The sequence below is a fragment of the Empidonax traillii genome, unplaced genomic scaffold (genome assembly GCF_003031625.1).
Source record: "Empidonax traillii isolate 1590-97213 ecotype Southwest subspecies unplaced genomic scaffold, ASM303162v1 scaffold820:size437808, whole genome shotgun sequence".
NCBI lineage: Eukaryota > Metazoa > Chordata > Aves > Passeriformes > Tyrannidae > Empidonax > Empidonax traillii.
This window is the reverse complement of record NW_020956013.1, coordinates 245,757-266,571: the sequence shown is the minus strand read 5'-3', so window position 1 is coordinate 266,571 and position 20,815 is coordinate 245,757. Positions and strand designations below refer to the sequence as shown.

The 20,815-nt window shown below is 41.0% G+C and overlaps 1 protein-coding gene across 4 annotated transcripts in view; it reads right to left on the bottom strand.

Annotated features, from left to right (window-relative positions):
• Positions 1 to 13,417, bottom strand: part of LOC114066867 (metabotropic glutamate receptor 3) — a 104,503-nt gene extending 91,086 nt beyond the window's left edge. For 3 of the 4 annotated variants that reach the window (XM_027901905.1, XM_027901909.1, XM_027901908.1), the window contains exon 1: positions 12,696 to 13,417. The gene's annotated coding sequence lies outside the window, so the exon portion shown is untranslated. Of the gene's footprint in view, positions 1 to 11,880; positions 12,057 to 12,695 lie in introns of those variants that run through there. The other variant, XM_027901906.1, reaches the window with a different exon arrangement.
• Between the last annotated feature and the right edge of the window lie 7,398 nt (positions 13,418 to 20,815).

Below are 20,815 nucleotides of genomic sequence, written 5' to 3'. Positions count from 1 at the left end.
AAACATAATTTCAAAACTGGGCACCATACTCCAAGACTGTCCCTACTAGTGTTGAGTAGAGATTAATGTTTACATGCCAAAACTTGAAGACAATATTCCTATTTATTAATCCCAGTAGGAAATTTCCCTTTTCCACAGCAATATGATACCATGGTGTTGAGTCATGCTCTGCTTCTGAGCTTCTCTAGCCTTAGATCCATTCCTGTTGCACTGCTACCTGGCCTGTTGCTCATTTCTCATATTTGTGGCAATACCTATGTGAAAAATTTTATGGTGAGTCTATTTCCCTCCAAGGGTTATTTTGGAAGCCAGAATCCAACAATAATAAATTGTAACTGAACTGAAAAAGAATTGCTTTTTGAAACTCAGAAGACATGATAATAAAGTTAGTTACCAATAACTCTCTGTCCTCTACTTATCTGGCAAACAGATAGTCAATTACACATCAGAATAATGTACAAACCAATATATAATAGTAGTCACCAATTAGCAATTCATTTTAGAACAATTCTTTTTGGTCAGGTACAGTCAGGACCACTTTCATAGAACATTGCATAAAACTATGTATAATGTTGCAGAATAATATGTCTTAATTAAACATGAAGAGTATCTGGAATCGATACAGATGGAGAATGCATTCACATTAATCTTATTGAAGGAATTTAGGTTTTATTTTAGGAAAAGAGCAGTACAGAGAGTTCCAGTTACATCTTGAAGTCCTTCTGCTACTGCTGTCATGGAAGTTTTGCTTGAGAGAAGACTATAGGATGCAAGACCTACATTTCAAGGGAATTTTTTTATTAATAAATAAACACAGATGGATTAATACATGCAAAATAATTTTGACAGGGATCATAATGGAAACAGATAGAATATTGAATGAATCAGCACACCTAATTGGTCTTAGGTTGCCTAATGCACCATTAGCCTAGTGTTTAATTTCTCTCAATCCATTAGTCTTTGCAGTTCTTACACTCTAAAGATAAATGTGGATCATTCCAAACGTGCTTTTGTTTTTGAAACTACTTATATCAGTATTTCATTCTAATCATTGGCATGGAAACCATGTCATAAATGGGAAAGGACAAAAATGGGACATGCTAGAGCACCTATTACTTAATGCTTTAAAAAAAAATGTTGAAAAAAAACTCACAGCACTCTAAAATATGACTGTGATGAGTCCTGCTGATTAAATATAGATGCTTCTTTACACAGAAACTGGTTTTTTAAGGTCTTGGGAACACTCTGTTTACCATTCAATAAGTGAGGTTACAGTGCTAGGCCCTGCTGACCATGATCAGGCAGTGCATCTCAGGTACTTGATTTATTTATTATGATCTATGTTCAAGAGACAACATATCAGATGAGTATTTGGTATTGCTTTATTACCAGTGGAGGGAAAAACCATCAAGCTGCGTCCCATGGGTTGCCTGAAGGTACCCCTGTGTGTCTCTCTATCCCAGACTGTAAAAAAGTTCTCTCACATGGAGACCAATCTTCCCTTTCACCCAGTGCGTCCAAGGAGTGCTTATTTGCCAGTCCCAGTGTGACCAAGTTAGAAAGAGGAAAGGGACTGTTCTCATATATAATGGTGGCTTGTGCTCTGGTGGAGTCATGCCACTTAAATCTTCAAAGCAGCTGCTTACCTGTTCCTTGGGAATTCAAGGCTTGGAAGTTAATGGTCAGGAACTAATGAGTTGGACTGGATGTGTTTTAATTTACTGAGATATATTAAAACAGCATGTTGATTAGCAAGAAGGCCAGAGGGAACATTTTTGTTGCAATGTTAGGGTGCTCCATGAATTACTACAGATGCTCAAGTAAAAACTTTTAATTTTGTCTTTCTTTCTGAGTTTTGTTTGTTTGTTTGTTTGTTTGGGTTTTTGTTTTGTTTTGGTTTGGTTTTGGTTGTTTTTTGGGGGTGTGTGTGGGTTTTTTTATAGTAACTAATACTCTCTAATGCATGAACCTCACAGATACAAAGGGTTCTCTAAGGAACCTTTGTGGCAAGTACCTGTGGCAGCTTCATTAGGACCCCTTGGACATTACCCATGACCTGGACAATTTGGGAAATGTTCTAGACTGGCCAGGGAAAAGTTTGAGTCTTAATAAAAGAAGAGAAATTAAACAAGTGAGGCACGAAATGTGTCTAGGGGGCATGAAGTTCTGGATTCTTGCCTAATGCCACATTCATCAGGCTTAATGTAGATGAACTCTGTGGGGGTTTGCCAGCAGCAAAGTCAAACACCTCATTTGAGACCTCCTGATGCATTGTTCTATGGTTATGATCATGAAAGCAAAAACAGCTTCTGCCTTTTCATAGACCTGCAGCTGGAATACCCAAATGAATACCAACTCCATATTTTTATCCGTCACTCAGCTCTGCACTGCTCTTTGGTACATTTTATGCTTGGAGTTGATCTGGAAGCTTCCCTTATACAAACTCTCTCGGGAGCTTTTCTTTGATTTGTGGACAGGCAAGCTGCTGGCTGATCTTAGTGACAATTTCATGCTAAACAGGCTAAACCTGTGTCATTCTGAGCATGCTAGACAGTGCAGCAGTCAAGTATGTCCTTTCTCTAGCAATGACTGAATCAAGAGAAGTCATCGCCCATGCACATCCTCGTGGCAAACACAAAGCAAGAGGTTGTTCAAACTGCCTAAAAATTTTTCTTCTGAAATGTTAAGGAGGATGTGAGGGCTGCAAATTGTTTGGTTGGGGTTGTAGTGGTTGCAAACCAGAAATGACCACAAGCCATCAAGAAAAAATGTAGCAAATTAAAAGGTGACAGGACAAGGACATCGCTATGGCTCAGGGAGCTCCTGAGGGCTGCTCTGTGGGCAAAACGCTGATTGGAGTGAGGCTTGGAGTGTAGAACAAAGGAATAATACAAAGGATTTCTTTGAAGAGTGTTGTATTCAAGACAAGTGAAGTCAAGCCATTCGTTGCCTGTACTCATCTTTTGGGTATGAGTCCAAACGGGCTACTGGAGAAGGTCAAAAGGAAAACAGCAAGAATAACAAGAGACTAAAAAAAGCAAATGGCAAAAAAAAAAAAAAAAAAAAAAAAAAAAAAAAAAAAAAAAAAAAAAAAAAAAAAANCGTTAAACAGCTGAAATCAAATCCCTTTGCAATATAAAAGTCTGGAATGGAAAAGAAAGTACTAAATTGCTTTGAATTTCCACAGCAGAGAGGATAAGAGTGATAGGCTCAGTTGCAAAAAGTGGGATTTAGTTAAACTTTTGGAGACCTTCTGTCCACAAGAACAGTGAAGCACAGACATATGCTGTTGCAGGAGGCTGTGAAATTTCTGTCATTGCAGATTTTAAGGAAATCTTCAACAAGTATTAGTTAATGAAGATTTAAAGACAGTTTATGCCATCTTTGGAGGGGGAGATGGATCAGATGAAGTCCTTACTGGTGTCATTATCTGGGGAACTATAATTGCCGAGTTCTAGGCAAAGGGAACGTTGTGTACAATCTTTGAAAATGAGGAATCTTACATAAAAAGAGCCTCTTTCTATCCATTTCTACCCTAATGGATACTGCACTCTTTCAGGATAAGTTCTAATTGGAACCTTGTGCCTTCGCCAGGAAATTACAGGGACTAAGAAGCCCTATTACTCTCCTCAGCCTCTCCCTGGACATTGATTTAAGGTATTTAGGTCTAAATGGAACTATTTATCTACTTTCTTCCTTAAAACTGGTGAATGTGGAATAGACAGGCAGGTTGAAAGGATTATATGGAGACTTGACTTCACCTTACCTACTGGCCAAAATAATGGCATTTTAGGGAGCAGGAGCATTTCCCAGAGATAAGCAGACAACAGAGCACTGCTGGGTCACACCACTCCCTGATACTACAGTTGCTGCAAGCTTCAATTTATATTTCACCCTTTGGCCAGAAACCTGGGATACAAGTTTATGTCCCAGCTCCCAGAACCTGGTGTTACTTCCAGGCTAGACTCTTATTCCTTTCTTCATGGTGAATAATGCCACTAGGAATATGTTTGTCTGAGCTTGATACTTAAGGTATTAGCATTAATCTCTAAGCTTTGTCGTGGATATCTGCTTCTGGGAAAAAAACTTGGTTAGATGACTGATATTATCAAGAAATTCATAGTCCTTGGAAATCTCAGAAAGGTCGATGAAACAATAAAAATAAGTCAATTTTCCCCTATTCATCAAAAGTCTCTAATGCTGTTGAAGTGCCTGGTATCACCAATAATGTTTTAGTCTCTGAAACTGTTAAAATAAAGACACCTTTCCCACATTTTCCTTCTCTGCCTTTCACAAGTGATGGTTCTTTTAACCTCTTTCTCCCCTCTTTGTTTGCTTAGAGGATCAAAGCTTTTTTATTTATTTCTTTTTCCTCCCAAACAGTTTCTGGAGTGTTAAAAAGCACCACCAGTATACTGAGTTTACATTACAAACAAGTTAAAATTCCCAGTCTTTCAGAGCTTTTCTCCTAGGATACCAAGGAAAGCAAAGTTCAGTTAAACTGCACAATTAATCGCGGATCACTTCTGAGTGAAGAAGAAAAGGTTGCTTGAAGTGGAGTTATTCTCTTCCTGGAGATTTAAAATCCACTTCAGAAAACAAAGTTATTATTCTCTGAAAGTTATCTGATTTTATTTGTATTCTTGGACCTACTCAATTAGATCATCTTCCCTTCTCACTCATAAAATCATCTCAATGAATCAACTGTGGGACTGGCCATATGTAAATGTATCACTGACAGCCACGTTGACAAGGAAATGAATGAAAAAGACATGGGTTGCATGTTGTTTTTGCTGGAAGAGCAGTGAGGTTTGTTCTGCTTTCATGACCCTGAGATGGGTGATTTATTTCTTTATTGCAAAGAAAATTTTTTTTTTTTTTTTTTTTTTTAGGTAAATATATTTTATAATAATGGTAAGATAAAGAAATATGTGGTGTATAGTTTGGGAGTATTTGGCTAAAACAGACTTCAGTGTTGGTCTGCCATTCCCACACAATTTCTTTTATTTTTCTTAACTTCCAAGAGTGAAGACTGGCCTGATAACTCAACCTGGAGCATCAGTCGACGTAAGATGGGCTCACACCTGTCTAAGAAAATGCACTGTCTATTGGTCTCATTGTCTGTAATTGTAAGGGCTCTTCTAAAGCAGTGACAGCTGCAAGGAAGAAAGTGAGCAAGCACGATTAGGAGATCACAAGGGGATACACTGAAACAGTTGCATGGTGGATTTGACAAGTGTACTTCATTGTGTTCTTACAGTGTTTGGAAAAAAATCTAAGAAGATTCCTGCAAACTCTGTAAATTTCCTAGTAAAATGTCATTTTGTGGACACATATTTCATAATAGGGAAAACAAGATCCTTATTACTGTCTATGCAAATAACGTGCTGTAACATCTAGCGAGCATTGTAAGGTATCGCTTTCACACAGTTTAATCCAGTATCATTATACTGATGTCCCATGTGGGTGTTTTCTTTCCCCTGCTTTTTGCAAGGCAAAGTTAAATACTGGTAAAATACTTCTGTTATAAGGTAAAATCAAGGTATTTAATTTGTTGTATACAGAAACACCCAGAAATTTTTCAGTGGAACCAAATGAGGCATCAGTTGATGCCTCATGAAGTTGTCCTGATGGGTGAAGATTAGTAAAAATGTCACTAAAAATCAATGATAAAAAGTGAAGAAGCCCATAGCCATATTCTCAGCTCATGAGGCTCAACACTCAAATACGTACACAATCTCACCAAAAATTATAATGAACCTTTTTGAAAAGTCACTTGTTATAGCAAAACCACTTGTATTTTTGCATGAAAATATAATTTTTATATTATCTTGCAGATAAAGATACTTTTAGACATTTCTTAACCATATGAGCTTATCCAAACAAACTCTTTTAACAGCTTTGAACTGAATCCTACATGTCTTACTACACAATATCTTTATTTTTCTTTTACCTCCATTCTTTTGATTATTTATCTGTTTTCTCTTGCCTTGAAAATACACAGAAATAAGAGGGGGGGGGGGGAAATCGTGCTATGATTTCTGAAAACATCCCCAAAATTTGCTGCTTGATTTTCATCACATCTCCGGCTATGTGACTCTAACAGCAGGGCAGCCAATTTCTGCTAAGCATCACAAATGTAATATTTTCAAATACTAACAGAACAATGTCTTGTCATGCTTTCCTGATACTTTCTTCACTGGATGATACAACCACTCTTAATGAAATTAATAATAGCAATATAATATATACTGATTACAAAGCAATACAGAAATTGCTAGGCAGTAAGTCCTGGATCAAAAAGTATCTCAGCCAAAAATCTCCCATAAAACATAATGAAGAAATGTTTACTCAGAACCAACTGTGTGTCCCATCATGAAGGCACGGCACATACAAACTTTGGACAGTATTGGATGTAAGGATACTTAATCACAGCTACATTATGAAAAATAGACAGTCATCCTGATGCAGTGAGCTGTACATTAAACTGGTCCAGGTCAACAAGGTCAGGAATGGTCTGTGAGCCTCTCAGAGAACACACGAGTTCCTTACAGGACTCCATTCCTCACCAGGGAAGAGAATTGTATTTATTCTGAATTCCCAAAGCAGAGACCTAGTTTTGCTGGACAATTTCTTCACCATCTTAGCCCTGCTGTTACATGTCTGTGGAGCAGGGAGCTACATCACTGATGAAACAATATTTAGGAATTTTTAGGGATGAAAACATTTAGCAATACATTTAGGGATTAATTTTAGGAATTTAGGTATAGAACAATATTTTTTTAAGATTTTCAAACCCTTTTCAAATGGTGTTCCACCCTATACTTCATAGGTTGATGTAATGGTCACTGGTTTGACCCCACAGTATTCAATGACTGTTGCAAACCAAAGTCCCTCAGCGTTAGATTTGGCATCTGACACACTCATTTTGCTGGAAGAGGTTTAGAGTCTCTCGGCACAGTCAGACAGCCCCTTGTTGCCCACTTATCTCAGGCATCCTCTTTACAGGGCTAATTCCAGAGAGGAATCCCACTACTGCCAAATCTCAGACTCGGTGAATTGCCTGCAGCATCCTCCTTTGCAACTGCAAGGCATTGTCTCAGTCAGCCTAACAACTCGTGCAGTTGAGCACCAGCCACCACCAAACAGAGAGGCTGAGGCTTTGCAGAGTCCCAAATTATGTAGTTGTGTTAACTTCCCCAGATACTGCATTTAGGTAACACAAAAAATTGTCCCTGGTTTGAGTGTGGGCTTGTTAGTGGAGCTTTTCAGGGGAATAGAAGTTAATGTATAAGTTTTACTGTATTTCTCAGCTGAGGGTGCTTTGAGTCACTACATTCTGCACATTTTCTTTTCCATCAGCATGTCATCTTCTAGACAAAGGTTTTCCACAGTTTTCAGGTTCCCTTCAGCTCTTTCCCCCTGGCAAGCTCAGGTCCTGCCTCCTCCTTTGTACCAGTGGGAGGTGACTCCCCTGTAACACCCACCCTCTCAGTTCCTCTTTTCTTTCCTTTTTTTTTTTTTTGGCAGTCTTTGCTTCCAGCCTTTGTCTGTGCTTTTTTTCTGATATAATGTCAGTCCCAATCCTTTCATTTTTTTCCCCTTATTTTATTCTTCCCTTTGTCCTCCTCTCAAGTACTCCTCATTTTCTCAAGAGCAGTTCTGTTTCTTCTCACCTGTATACTCTACCTCCCCTTCTCAGCACCTCTCCTTTCAGGTACACTGTTCCTTAAGGGGTACTCCAAGCTAACATATTCGTCCTTCTTTTCATGAGAAAATAATCATCCCACTAATTCTGCTAATACAGTTCTGACCTATGAATTTGCTGACTTTTTGGTCAACCACTTAGCTTTTGACTTCATTCTTCCTTATGTGCACTTGCTTGATTTTCCTTTGGAGTGTGACAATGTCTCCATTGACTTCACCATCTCTGTCTGCCTTACAATCTCTTCTTCCCACAACTGAGTTATCATTTAATTTATTTTTCTTCCAGCTTGAATACTCATTTGAATATCTTTACTTATCTTTTTTCCTTTTCTATCAAGCTCTTTTCTTCTTTTTATTTTTTGAATTTTGTCACATACAGAGGTATTTTCCTCAACCTTCTTTTTTTTTTTTTCCCCACAGCTTTTTTCCTTCTCTATTCACTCTTCTAAAAAATGGAGAATTTCAAGGTCTCACAGAATCCACCAAGAGTTTGCTTCAAGTTCCCATTTCACCCATGAAAAGTTTATCAACCATTCCTGCTGTACACACCTTCCCTGATGCATATTTCACATAGTTTAAAAACTTGGTGATCATACTGTATGCAACAGGAAAGTGACTTTCAAGGTCAGAGTCATCAGTGCTATCAAGTTCAAGCCACTTGCCAGACCTTAAAGCACTCCAAAGTAGGGCTGCCTCAGTAATTGGGTTTGAGACCATGCTTTTACGTGTGGTTAAATTGGGTCTTAGAAGGTTTGGAAAAGCTGCTACCCTTCTTCTTAGGTTTTTGGGAAAACTTGTTGATTTACGTGACAAGCCCATATGTTCGTATACAAGCGGTACAATTGCTGACTACATAAATGCTCCCATAATCTCAGCATGGCTATGAAAAGAAAAGCATGATAATAATTCCAAAAAATATAATTTTATATGTTAGAGGATGAATATGAGACAAAAGCAATATAGTTCTGTAGCCTATTTTTTGGGGGGGGTGTAATTTGCTGTTGCTCTAGTAAATTCTGTTCTTTTTGACTTTAATAGGTTCACAGCAATTTAACCCTCATGAAAATTTGCTGCATTACTTTGAAAAGGCTGGAAATAAGACAGTTTATTTCTTGTAGTATTTTTGAAAATCTGCACATCCCCGAAACAAAATGTCTGAAAACCTCATAAGACAGTAGATAAGCCAAGCAATCTATTTAGGTTGCACGGTGGATTCTGGGCTTACCCGAAGAAAGAGGCAATTTCATTAATCTGCAATAGTTAAAACACTTCTAACAATGAACTGTGGTTTTGTCTCAGTGGAAATACCTGACAATTGCACTGAGGCTGTTCCCAAGCATCATTGTGCCTAGGAGGAATTCTTACTTTTTTGTCATTTTGTTCCTACTAGTAAATTAAACTCAGAATTTTCAGCCAATAGGTATTTTTGTAAAATGAAATGTGCCCCAAATTTTTCTGCCACTTTAGGGTTGGATTACCACAGAAGTTGTCTTGCTAAGTTCATAGCAAGAAACAGTCACAAGCAGAGACTTAGGAAGATGGTACCAGCCAAAGGATAATGCACTCCTTTCCTGCCACTTTTGGATCCCAGGTCCACTGCAGTTGGGCTCTAGACATTCAGCACTGGCTGCAGGGACAGAGTGACTGATTATCCCTTTGGTTACCCCTTCTCAGTGCCTGGGGATACCCGTCCATTGCAAATGCAACTCACTCAGGGGTTAAAGCACAGCCTTATTCTCCACACTGATAGAGAGCAAGAGGACAATCTTCTCTTTAATTCTCTGACCTGGACTACATTTTTGATTAAGTTTTAAACCAGCTCTTAGGTTTATATCAATAAGCAGAACACCCCCCTCGACCCCCAACAGTCAATATTACATGATCTTCACAAGAGCTTATGTAGCTTACCATAGTTATACACATTCCCACACAAACAGTAATGCTGTCTGATCCTGGAGTGTGTCAAACACCTTTGGTGTTGTTCTGTGGCATCCTGAGAGTGATTTTATCAATGACAAAAATTCATACTACCTAATCAATAACTATAGTACAACAAGTTGGAGCAAACGAGGAGCAGAAATCCTGATAAACATTTTATAGGGCTTTAGAAACAGCTTTCAAAAACTGATAAGAGAATGAACTCCCTTCAGCAGGATGCTGTTGGCAAGTTTAACAGCCTCATAGACAGGATCTCACAACCTGTGAAGTTTTAGGTTGGATTCTCCAATCACTCTGCTAAACCAGGCTCTTGGTGGATGCACACTTCATGTGATCCTACTAAATTCTTGTAGGCAAATAGAGAATCTGGCCCACCATATTTAAAGGTAAAATTGCAGTTTGACTCAGCACAAACAACATTAGAACCAGGTCATTCATGTCTTATAGGATTCTAAATTGGACTCTGTGAGCTACACCATAATGTATCTTCTGTAGGACACTTCCATAGGCGAGCTGTGTTCACACAAGCATCCAAATAGCTCTTTCTTTAAATGCCATTATGTCTCCCTGCACTGTCTTCATTTCCAAATTCAGCTCCACTTATGTAACACAGACCACTGAACTGAATGATAGCATTGTTTGCAATGTATTTCTTTTATTTTGTCTTTCCAGTCTGATTTAGTACTTTGCTTTGTCACATTTATTTAACTATAAAAACATTACGTGAATCCAAGAAGATACTTTACCCCTGCATCTTGCTTTAGATCCACTCTTTCAATGATAAAATTAGAATCTTACTCCTAGACAAGGTGTCAACATTTGCCTAAAAAAACTTTATTCGCTTATTTGTAGAAGCTTATAAGTAGGTCATCAGCACAAGTAACCCAGGCAAACATCAACAGTGATTAGAAAAGCATCTTGGCTCCAGGATGAAAGTCTAGTTTTACTGCACTTGATACCAATGCCAGTGCTTGGTTTTAAGTTATAGAGCAGTAAAGCAATTGGTGGAATTTCTATTTTGAAGTGTGTTTTATTTTTGATATATAATGCAAGACTCTAGAAATATTGAGAGTAGTGGTGGACAGCATCATTCTTAAAAAAACACAAACCCCAAAACCAACCAAACAAGAAAAATGCCACAGAAAGTATGAAATATTCTAGTGAAGCACAAATTAACTTTCATAATCAGTTCATTAAGAAGGATTTGCATGAATTGTTACTGATTTCACTCAAAGGATGAACATCACAAAACTACAATTTTTCTATTACCTTAATTTTGAATAAAAGTAGTTGATGTGCAATTTTCTCCAATATAACCTTAACTGTGATTAAAATAGCTTAGTATGTAATTTTCCCCAATATAACTGAGGAGCTTCATTTTGTTGTAATATGTTTATCAACATAAATAAGAGCAGAAGAAGTCATCCCAATTTAGGTGCATCTGAACAAAATTTAAAAAGTAATTTTCCTAAAATGTGTATTGGATCAGGTGGGTCCTGTGCTTTTCAAATTGTTTTCATGCATATTTAATCAACGTGAGACATATACTTATGCAAGCTGAAATAGGTACAATTCTGTGTCCCAGGCTGTTCTGTTTCACAGTTTTCAATCGAGATTTTTTTAAAGCAGATTTAATTAATTATTAAAAGAAAAAAAAAAAAGAACTAAAATAATCTTCAGCCGGTGGCATAAACAGAGAAAAAGCCAAGGAACTCACAAACTACCAGCAAACCCTTAGTTCAGTTCAGTGCAGTATTGGTGCGATGCCTAGTTTTTCAAGAATTGCTTGGCTTTTATCAAGATTACTGAAATACAGGGATGGATATATAAAATGATCCACCGAAATACTGAAACACTGCCATAACCTGGGAGGATAAAGCCCCCAAAATCCAACACAGCCCCCAAATCCTACCTATACACTGGCATAGAAATATACTTTCTCACACCCACATGTGTATTTTGGCAGAGATGTGTGCCTGGCACACAGAGGGATGGAAGGTAAGTACATGCACACCTCTGGGTCTACAGAGGGTTAGATAAACACCATCTAGGAATAGAAGCACATTCCTATGAATCTGTACATATCGTACATCCATATGCATCCAAGCAAACACATAAGCATGGATATACACACCTACACACCCAAAGACACAGGGACATAGGCAAGGCACATGCACAGGCACAGACAGCTCCATAAGCACACACATATACCTACACAGCTGGCTGCATACTCACATGGACAGACAGATATACAGGCATGTGTGTGAGGGAGAGTTTACACTGGCTCTATCATCCCTGCTAATTTTTCCTTCCTTTTTGAAGCATTCCAGTTTTAGGATCCTGGGGTGAGCCAGGTCCCTGCAGGGGAGATATTCCCAGAGGAACAAAGCACTTCCAATTTCTTTAACGTTCCCCACCTCCCTCTCTCTCAGCAGCAGATCCGGGGAGATGAGCCGGGCACTCAGCACGGATTTCCCAGCTGCTGGTTTGGCAGTTTCCACCCCAGCTTAAGGAGGGGTATAGGATGCTTAAGATCTCGTCACTTCACCCCCAAACCCTAGGGGAGAAGGAACCTTGGGGCAACATCTGGACACAGCTCCTTTCTTCACACCCCCCTACCTCCCCCTCCATGCCCCCTCAGCTGCGGACTACAGGGATCCCCCTGCACCCTACCCGTTCTCTGCAGGTGTGAAAGCCTTTGCCCCCTCCCACTCCACCCTTCCCCGTTTCTCCCGGCCCCCGAATCCCGCCAGTAAACCTCTTCGCAATCCGCCACTCTAAACTTTTTCCCGGCTGCACAACCCGCAACCCCCCGGGCAGCGGCTGCGTCCAGTCCAGAGGGCAGGATGGGGCGGGAATTGGATTGCAGGGACCCGGGATGCAGGGATCAAGGCTGCAGGGTGTGGGATAGAAGGACTAGTATGAAAAGACTGGGATGCGGGATATGGGGATGTGAGGACCGGGATGCACGAATCTGAGACGCAGGATGCAGAGATCGGGATGTGGAATGCAGGGACCAGGACGCGGGATACCGGTGCCCAGCTCCTTACCGTGCAATGAGGGTAGGTTCTGGCGAGGGTCTCCAGCTGCTCCCGGGCATCGCGTGCCTCCCGATGTGCTCGTTAGACATCCACCGGGGAGTCTCACCCCCCAAACTTGTGTGAGCTGCTTCCTCTGGGAACAATCACCCTTTCTCCCCCCCACCTTGGATCGGATCCCGATGGAAACTCATCAAGGCCTCCTAAGCTGTCAGAGATAAGGCTCTGAGGGAAGGAGAAGAAGAGGGGGGGCAACGGGACAGAGAGGTTGCGATCACCAAGCAATGATCCCCTTCCTTTCCCCTCTCCTCTGGAGCACCCGCTTCCCGTTTCTCTGACCAACTTTGGCTCCGCTTGGCCAGGCAGCGCCTGGGACCGGCGCTGTGAATTGGGGTTCCTTTTCGCAGCCTGGCATCTTTCTAGATTTCCTCTCCTTTCCGGGCAAAGGGGATTGGTGCAAAGCTTTAAATTAGGAGGCGACCTAGAGTTACAAAGGCAGGGAGTGGGAGCTGACTGGCGTTCGCAGACCGCCTCCCCCGGCACTAGGTTGCGCGGAGGGGCCGGCTGCGCCTTATCCCTACCATTTATTAATTGACTGCGCTCCTAGTTCTCACTCTGGAGCTGCCTATCGCTCCTGGCACGGCCAGGAGCGGGGCTGTGGCAGGAGCCCTCGGAGGGAGGAGAGCCCCATGCTGCGGGGCTCCCCGCGGCTGTTTAACTGCGCCGGCAGCGCGGGCAGGAGCGCAGCCCGGTCCCGGGGGGAGGACACGGGTGATGAGGGGGGACGGGACACGGGGACGCTGCTGTCGCCTGGCAACCCTGCATCCCTGCCCCGAGCATCCCTCCCCCAGCGCCCTGATTGGACGAGGCCGCTGTGTGTTTGGGGGGGACACGCACACACACACACACACACACGCACACGCCCCTCCGAGGATGCTGCGCCCCGGCACTGCGACTTGTCGCATCCTCAAAAAGCCGGGAGCGGGCAAGGGGAACACGGAGCAGCCAGGAGAGCCGAGGCAGTTCAGGGCGTTGTATCACCTTCCTCCTGCTGTCTCCCTTCCAGCTGGCTTCATCAATTTGTTTCTACTTTACATCTCCTAGAAAAAGAATGTATTTGTCTATGTATGTACTTATGTATGTGTGGATGGATGGATGGATAGACAGATAGATGGATAGATAAATAGATAGAAAATATACAAATATATGCATATATGTATAAACAAATATGTATTTGTATACACAAATAGATGTGTATGTATTATCTATAATCTCTACATTATCTCTCTATATTCTAACTCTCCTATAGGGGAAGAAAGAAGAAAATTAGTTTGTGAGAAAAGAGCACTCTAGAGTGCAGCAAAGCTGGATGCAAAAGGAAAAGAAAGCTACTTTTTGGGTTACAAATGCTTGAAAACCAAAGGTTTACATCATTTGGAGTGTTAACAGAAGGTTGTGGTCCTAAAGAGAGAATTAAACACAGTAAGGTGAGTGAGATGTAACAGTCAGTGAGGATGGATGTGCTGAATTCAGAGGGGGTGAGTTTAAGTTGTGCTGCATGGGGCTGCTGGTATTATGTGTGGCTTCATTGCTCATTCTCTGCTACGGGGGGGCAGTGAGCAGCTTATTCCTGCTGGTTGAGTGTAGTGTGAAGAGGGTGTGTGTAAAATCCCAATACCTTTCCACCATAGCTCCAGCTGGGACACTGTGAATTTCTCAGTCTTCAGCAGGGAGAAAGCCATTGTCCACTTCTCATTGAATCCTTCCCCCCTCCTTTGGACTTGACCCCAGGCAGCTCCCCATCAGTGCTCTGGTAAAGCGAGGAAAGAGACACTGCAGTCAGGAGCTGCAATCCAGCAGCTCACGTGGGGCCACTATTGTTTCAGCAGACGAGGTTCTGGTAAGGAATTAAGCCAAAGTAAAAGGAAATAAACCAAAATAATCTGTTTCTGCTTCATAATATTTTATGTTAAGTTATTAAACATCTGTTTACTTTTTTTGATCTAACAATTACATTTGAGCTACTTGGCTAATTGTATGAGTTTTTTCTTTCTTGTAAGCCAAGGACATTTTCTCAGATGTGTATGTTAAACTGTGTCATTAAGAGCTAAAGTTAAACAGGGAGCAAAATGAAAGAGATCTGTTTCTCTCATGTTTAACCTTAATGTAAATTGGAATAAAATGTACACAGGACATTACATTAGCATGAGGGTAAAAAAGAATGAATAGGAAATCACTCCCATATCTTTCAAATCATAGCACAATTTGACAAATAGGCTGGAATATAATTATTTGGACTGTCTTTCAGGCTGATTGCCAGGAAAGGCTAGTGGAAAGAAGGATCTGATTCTGCATTGCTTTGTACATAGCAATCATAGCTCAAAGTGAGTATGAAAGTAACTTTTTCATTGAGTAGGATATAAAACCCACTGTGTATGAAATTGGCCACCACAGGCACCAAGTGGAATTTGGCTGAGATGTATTGTATTATTTGCTGCAGGTCACTTAGAGGCAAGGAGGTGACCCAGTCATTCATGCCTTTGCTTCAAGAAAACATCCTTGGTACTGATGATACTCTCTTTCCATGCCTGCTGCTGTGCAGTGTCTGATAACACTGCTACTACTTGCATTTACACTTGATTCAAGGCTTGTGAGGAGCAGGAAAATAAACCTGAACAGGCAAACAAGCTGTAGGCAAAGTCACAAGGGTTTTGTTCCCACTTTCTGATGGGGCAGAAGATGCAGACATGTACTGAGCACGATGTGGAGACTTACAGGTACACACAGTGTTACAATGCAGGGCAACCCAAAGGTCTCAATGAAGCCTCGTGCTAAGCTGTGTTTGGGTGCTACTAGGGAAATCATTCACTTGAGGCTAAATCCAGCATCTAACACTACACTTGACTGTGGATGTACCCTGGGTTAGGCACAGCAATCAGGCTGTGTAAGTTCTGCCAGGGGACAGCCCTCAATGTCTTTGACCTGGATCCAAATAAGGAGTTTTAAATACGAAATGTGTTTATTTATTTTCTGCCTGTGACACAAAGATGGTAAAGCAGCATTGAAAGTTATTGAAATAAGAATATTTTGCCTTTGTGAATTAGCTAAATAACAGTTACAGCTAGTTAAGAGATTGATTCCTTTCAAACTGAGTTCCCACATAACACCAAATGGAGTTCATAGAAAGCTTTGATGAGCCGAAGAATTTGTTTTTATAAAATTCATGAATGTGATTAATTACGAAGCTTACCGCCACAAGTAAACAGATGTGTATCTTTTCCTTACACGGAATTTTAGCATGAGCTTTAAGACTGTACACATGGGAACTTTCCAATCTTACATTTGATGGCAAGATACTGTTCCAGCAAAACACAACTGACTTGCTGCAAGCAGCTGTTTTGGGACACACTCATTTGCTGATTAAAGCCTAAAGCGATGCTTTAGAAAAATTGCAAATGTGCATGTACAGCCAGTGCATGATCTATGGATTGGGTCCAGCCTACCTGAATAATTCATGAGGTTTATGGTCTTTCCTCCTTTCCTGAGGACCTTACAGAAATGGACAGGAATAGGGCCATGGATCAATGATTTTTTTTTCTAGCAAATTGCTCCCTGCCACCTGATTCCCTGCAGCTCTGCAGCTTCTGCCTCTGTGAGTGGGAATGATCCAATTCTGCAGCAGTTTCCCTGAGCTAACAGTTGTGGTCATCACTCCAGAAGCAATCCTGGCATGTCTCACCCTAGAGATGTTCTCCTGAAAGTCTGCCAATCTCAGGGTGCAAAACACCAGTTGGATGGAAAGGGGCTAATTTCCCATTTTTGAGTAGTCACAGGGATCTAGATGTGTCTCCATAACCCTATGGCCAGGTCATTCTCTGTCTTTGGAGACACAAAGACAAAAGGTTCATAGTGGCTGATGCAGAGCTCTACAAAACCCCACCTTGTCTGGCTCATCCCTACCTACTGATTGCAGGTGACACTGACATACTCCAGAGGAACAGAGCAATGCCACACAGCTTTCAGAGCAACATAGTGGTTCCTAGGGAAGATCCACACTATGAAGAGTGTAAGGGGTGTTGCTCTGTCAAACTCAAGGACCTCATGGATTGCTATGGAAAACTGTGCACTGTTATGGTGGGTTGGCCCTGGCTGGACACCAGATGTCCACCAAAACCCCTCTACTGCTCCTCTCCTCAGCTGGGGAGGGGACAGAAGGTGTAACAAATACACACACTTTCTTTTCGCTTAACAACACTGATGGCTGATTAACTTCACCATGAAGCTCAGCATCAAAATGGAATGTCTTCTTTTCTTGTTGTTAAGTGGTTTTGAAGAGATTTTAGGTCAATACGCAGAGTGAAAAAGTCCCCACGTACACTAACAATGCTGATCCTCTTATGGCTGAGTCATGTGGCACCCCTTGGGCCTTCAGTGACATTGTCATTTTCTGTCAGATGTCCTGTGATGGGTTTCTCAGCTGACTGAAGGGATACTGGCCTAGCACCAACATGAAATATGCCATGACATACTCAGGCTTTTTTTTGTGCATTCTGAGCCTTTCTCATGCACAGGGACACTGGCAACTCTGACTACAAGGCTAAACACAACAAAAACCTGGCTTCATGTGGTATGATCTAGAAGAAAGACAGAATTCAATGTGGTCTGTGCACATGCAGCAGCATCCTTCCTTCTGCCTCCACCTCCCATGACCATCAGTGTCTTTACCTGTCTCTTCTCCTCAGCTTTCCTCCAGCCAGCTTTCCAGTTTCCTTCAGTTTCCCTTGGCCTTTTTCACCTTCTTCCTTTTCACTCTTTAGACACTTGGCTGCCTGCTCATGCCTGTTGGCCATGCCTCCAGTTAACCCCAAGATCTCCTTGCCCCTTCTCAGCAAAGAAACCTCTTTTCACGGAAAAAACCCAGCAGCTGTTGTTCATCAGCTACAACAGGCGAAAAGGTCTGACTTCCCTCTGGGAACCAGCTGCCCTCTTTCCACCTCTGCTCCCTTCTCAGAGTTCAGGTTTCCCAACATACTGCTGGGGACACATATGACATCCAGATGTTGTCCAAATGTGGCTCCTTCATAAAAATACATGAGCAACAGGGATCTGTCCAGGTCCCTGAAAGATATACAAGTATACACACTCCACTTGCACTCATCAAACCTTCACTGGCCAAAATCCTACTGTGGTTTGTGCAGATGCAGGGATGAGCATATCACAGGCTCTGCCTGATGTATGCCTGATACATGTAGGAGTCCTTAAATCACCTCCAGTTTGCATTGCTCATGACTCTGGGTCCAAGGTCCACCACTCGTCTGCATCTTCTCACTCCATACTTCCTAAGTCTCTGATATAGAAGGTGATGTTTTCTTTTAGGGGACTCCAGCCTTTCCCAGGAGGCACAGGAGTCTTCCTCATAAGGGGACAGGGCATGACATAGTAGCACATTTCAGTCTCTGCCATATTTAAATTGATACGAGCAAATGACCCCATTCTACAAAATCCTGGCTGTTACATTTTTTTCTTACAGTATGAATAATTGGGTACCAAATACCAGAATCACCTACCCATTTTGCTTTTGACTTAAGTCACCTTTACATTTCTGTGCATTATTATTCTCCTTATTAGTATCTGAGCTGCTAGCAGTCTGGCCTCTTAAAACTGCTCCTCCCTCCTCCCTGAAAATCCCCTAACAACATTTCTTCTCTTTTGAAACACTTTCCCTTCCCCCATTGCTCTTCTCTGTAGGAATTACTGCATTTACATATTTTGTTTAAGGTGCTTAGGAGTTATTGACAAGTTTACCTTGTCCCTAGGGGGGTGATGCAACACAATCAAGCTGTGAACCACTTAAATCTTGACTGGTTCATCGAAGGGATTGCTTGGGTCTCTGAATTAGGGCACGGGCCAAGAAATGTAGCACAGGGCTGTCAGAGGCTGTGGCACACAGATCCATTTCCTTTATAATCCTATCATATCTATGACCTACCACATACAGAGCAACGTAAAAGACCTAAATTTTCCCATTAGCTCAAGATACTGGCTTCCTGTGAAATAAATTTACTCACAGCCTCTATACCACTGCTTTGGAAACCTGAAAACCCTGGTTTTATTATGTCAGTGAGTGTATTTCAGAAATCTTTCACACTGAGAATCCATCTGGATATACTACTTTCTAAATGTCCTGCTGAGATTCTGCTTTGCCACTAGTTAAAAATGAATGGATAAATATACAAACAGGAAGTTTATTGTATTTGTTTTCTGAAATAGACTCTAGGTTTTATCTTGGCTTGGATTTTTGTTGGTGGTGTTTTGGATTTTGTTGTTGGGCTTTTTGTCTTTTTTCTTTTTCTCTGCCATTTAATTTTATTAGCACCCCTGGAAGTAATAGTGAGTCCAGAATTAGAAAGCTGAAATAAAAGGAATGAAGTTCTTGGAAATGAGACTGGAACAAAAAAGCAAGAGACCCAAATCAGTCCCAAGCTGAGGATTTCGACTTCCCCTTAACAAAGACAGACCATTTTCAACAAAGGAAGACATACCTGTGCTTGGAAAACTGCTACTAGCACAAAATATAATTGAGCCGATAGTGACAAAAATAGTACTTGGTCTATTTAAAAGCCCTTTATTGAATATCACTTTTTTTTTTTTTTTTTTTTTTTTTTTTTTTTTTTTTTTTTTTTTTTTTTTTTTTTTTTCAGAATGCTATTGTCCTCTCTACTTTAAGAAAATCCAGGAAATACAGGTGAATTGAGAGAGCTGTATGTTCTTCTTCAGCTGGTTCTATTTAAATTGCACACCAGCAGATGTAGTTAAGAGAATAACTCGAAGTTTCAAAGCAATGAGAACTAGCATTGATAGTGGAATCTTAATTCAGCTCCCTTGTGCATGTGTATACACTCTTTAATTGGTTTAACACCGTGTTTTTTTCTCTTTCAGAAAATCCTGACACATTCAGCACCTTTAAGAAACAGGGTTTTGTCAATAATTTGATTTCCCTGTACTGCTCAGTGACTCTGCCTTACACCTTGTATACTATGCGCTCCTCCTGCCCTGCCTTAGAGGGTCCACTTCTTTTCAGAAAAACATTTAAGAGTTTTGCCAACTATTTTTTTCATTTAGTTTTACTCCATTCCTGAGGTAATGGCCGGTATTCTGGCTTTCCATTTCACAGACAGGACATAGGCATTAAAACCTGAAAGTTTTAAGGACCGCAGACTACCTGATTTTTTCACATTTAGGATCTATACATTTTCAGTATAGTTTACATTATACCTTGAAAGAATGGCTGTTGCTCACCAGATTTTAAGTTTGTGGTCCCAGTTGCTGGGTTTTATCAGGTCCTAGAGTTTGACTGGGAGAACAATGTTTTCTTTGGCTCATTCTTGTCTAAATCTTTTTATGGGAAATTCTGCACAGAGACAAAGAATCGACATGGAAAAGTCCACGCCAACAACTAAATTTTGGCAAAGGTGCAAGCCATCATAATCTGGGCTTCATGATGGGAAATGCTCAGTAGTTAGACTACTGCTTGATATTCATCCCTGAGTTCTAACAGTAACTTGGTATTAAATAAAAAAAGATACTTTGGTTTAGAATACCAATTAACATTACTGAGGTAATGGTGACACATCATCCAAAGATTACTGACACCTTCGGTTTGCCAAGCCAATTCCATGAGTCCTGTGACATCACAGGGGATCAAGTGCCTTGCTCTTTTATTTGTATCTGTTTCTTACAGGGGCTTTACCAAATATGTGGTATTTTCAAACTTTGTAAGGACATACCTCTGTGGGTCTTTCTCCCTCCTTCCCAAATAAGGGGAGGCTGAGATCCCCTGCAGATATTTGATAGAGATGGTGGACTTTGCTCAGTCTTCCTATTGGAGGGACCTGCCGTTGTTGGCTCTTATGTAGCCATAAGGCTCACGACGTGCATCAGTACCAGACAGTCGGACTGTGGATACACAACAGCTATTTACAAATCCTAATTTTCCATGCCAAGTCTTAATGAAGGTAAAATCCTTTTAATTTTCCAAATAATAAAAGGCAACCAACATCAAACCCTCTCACTGCAGTATGCCCTGGTGTTACTGGGCTTTACTTCTAAAAGGTCTGGATTTTGGCTTACTG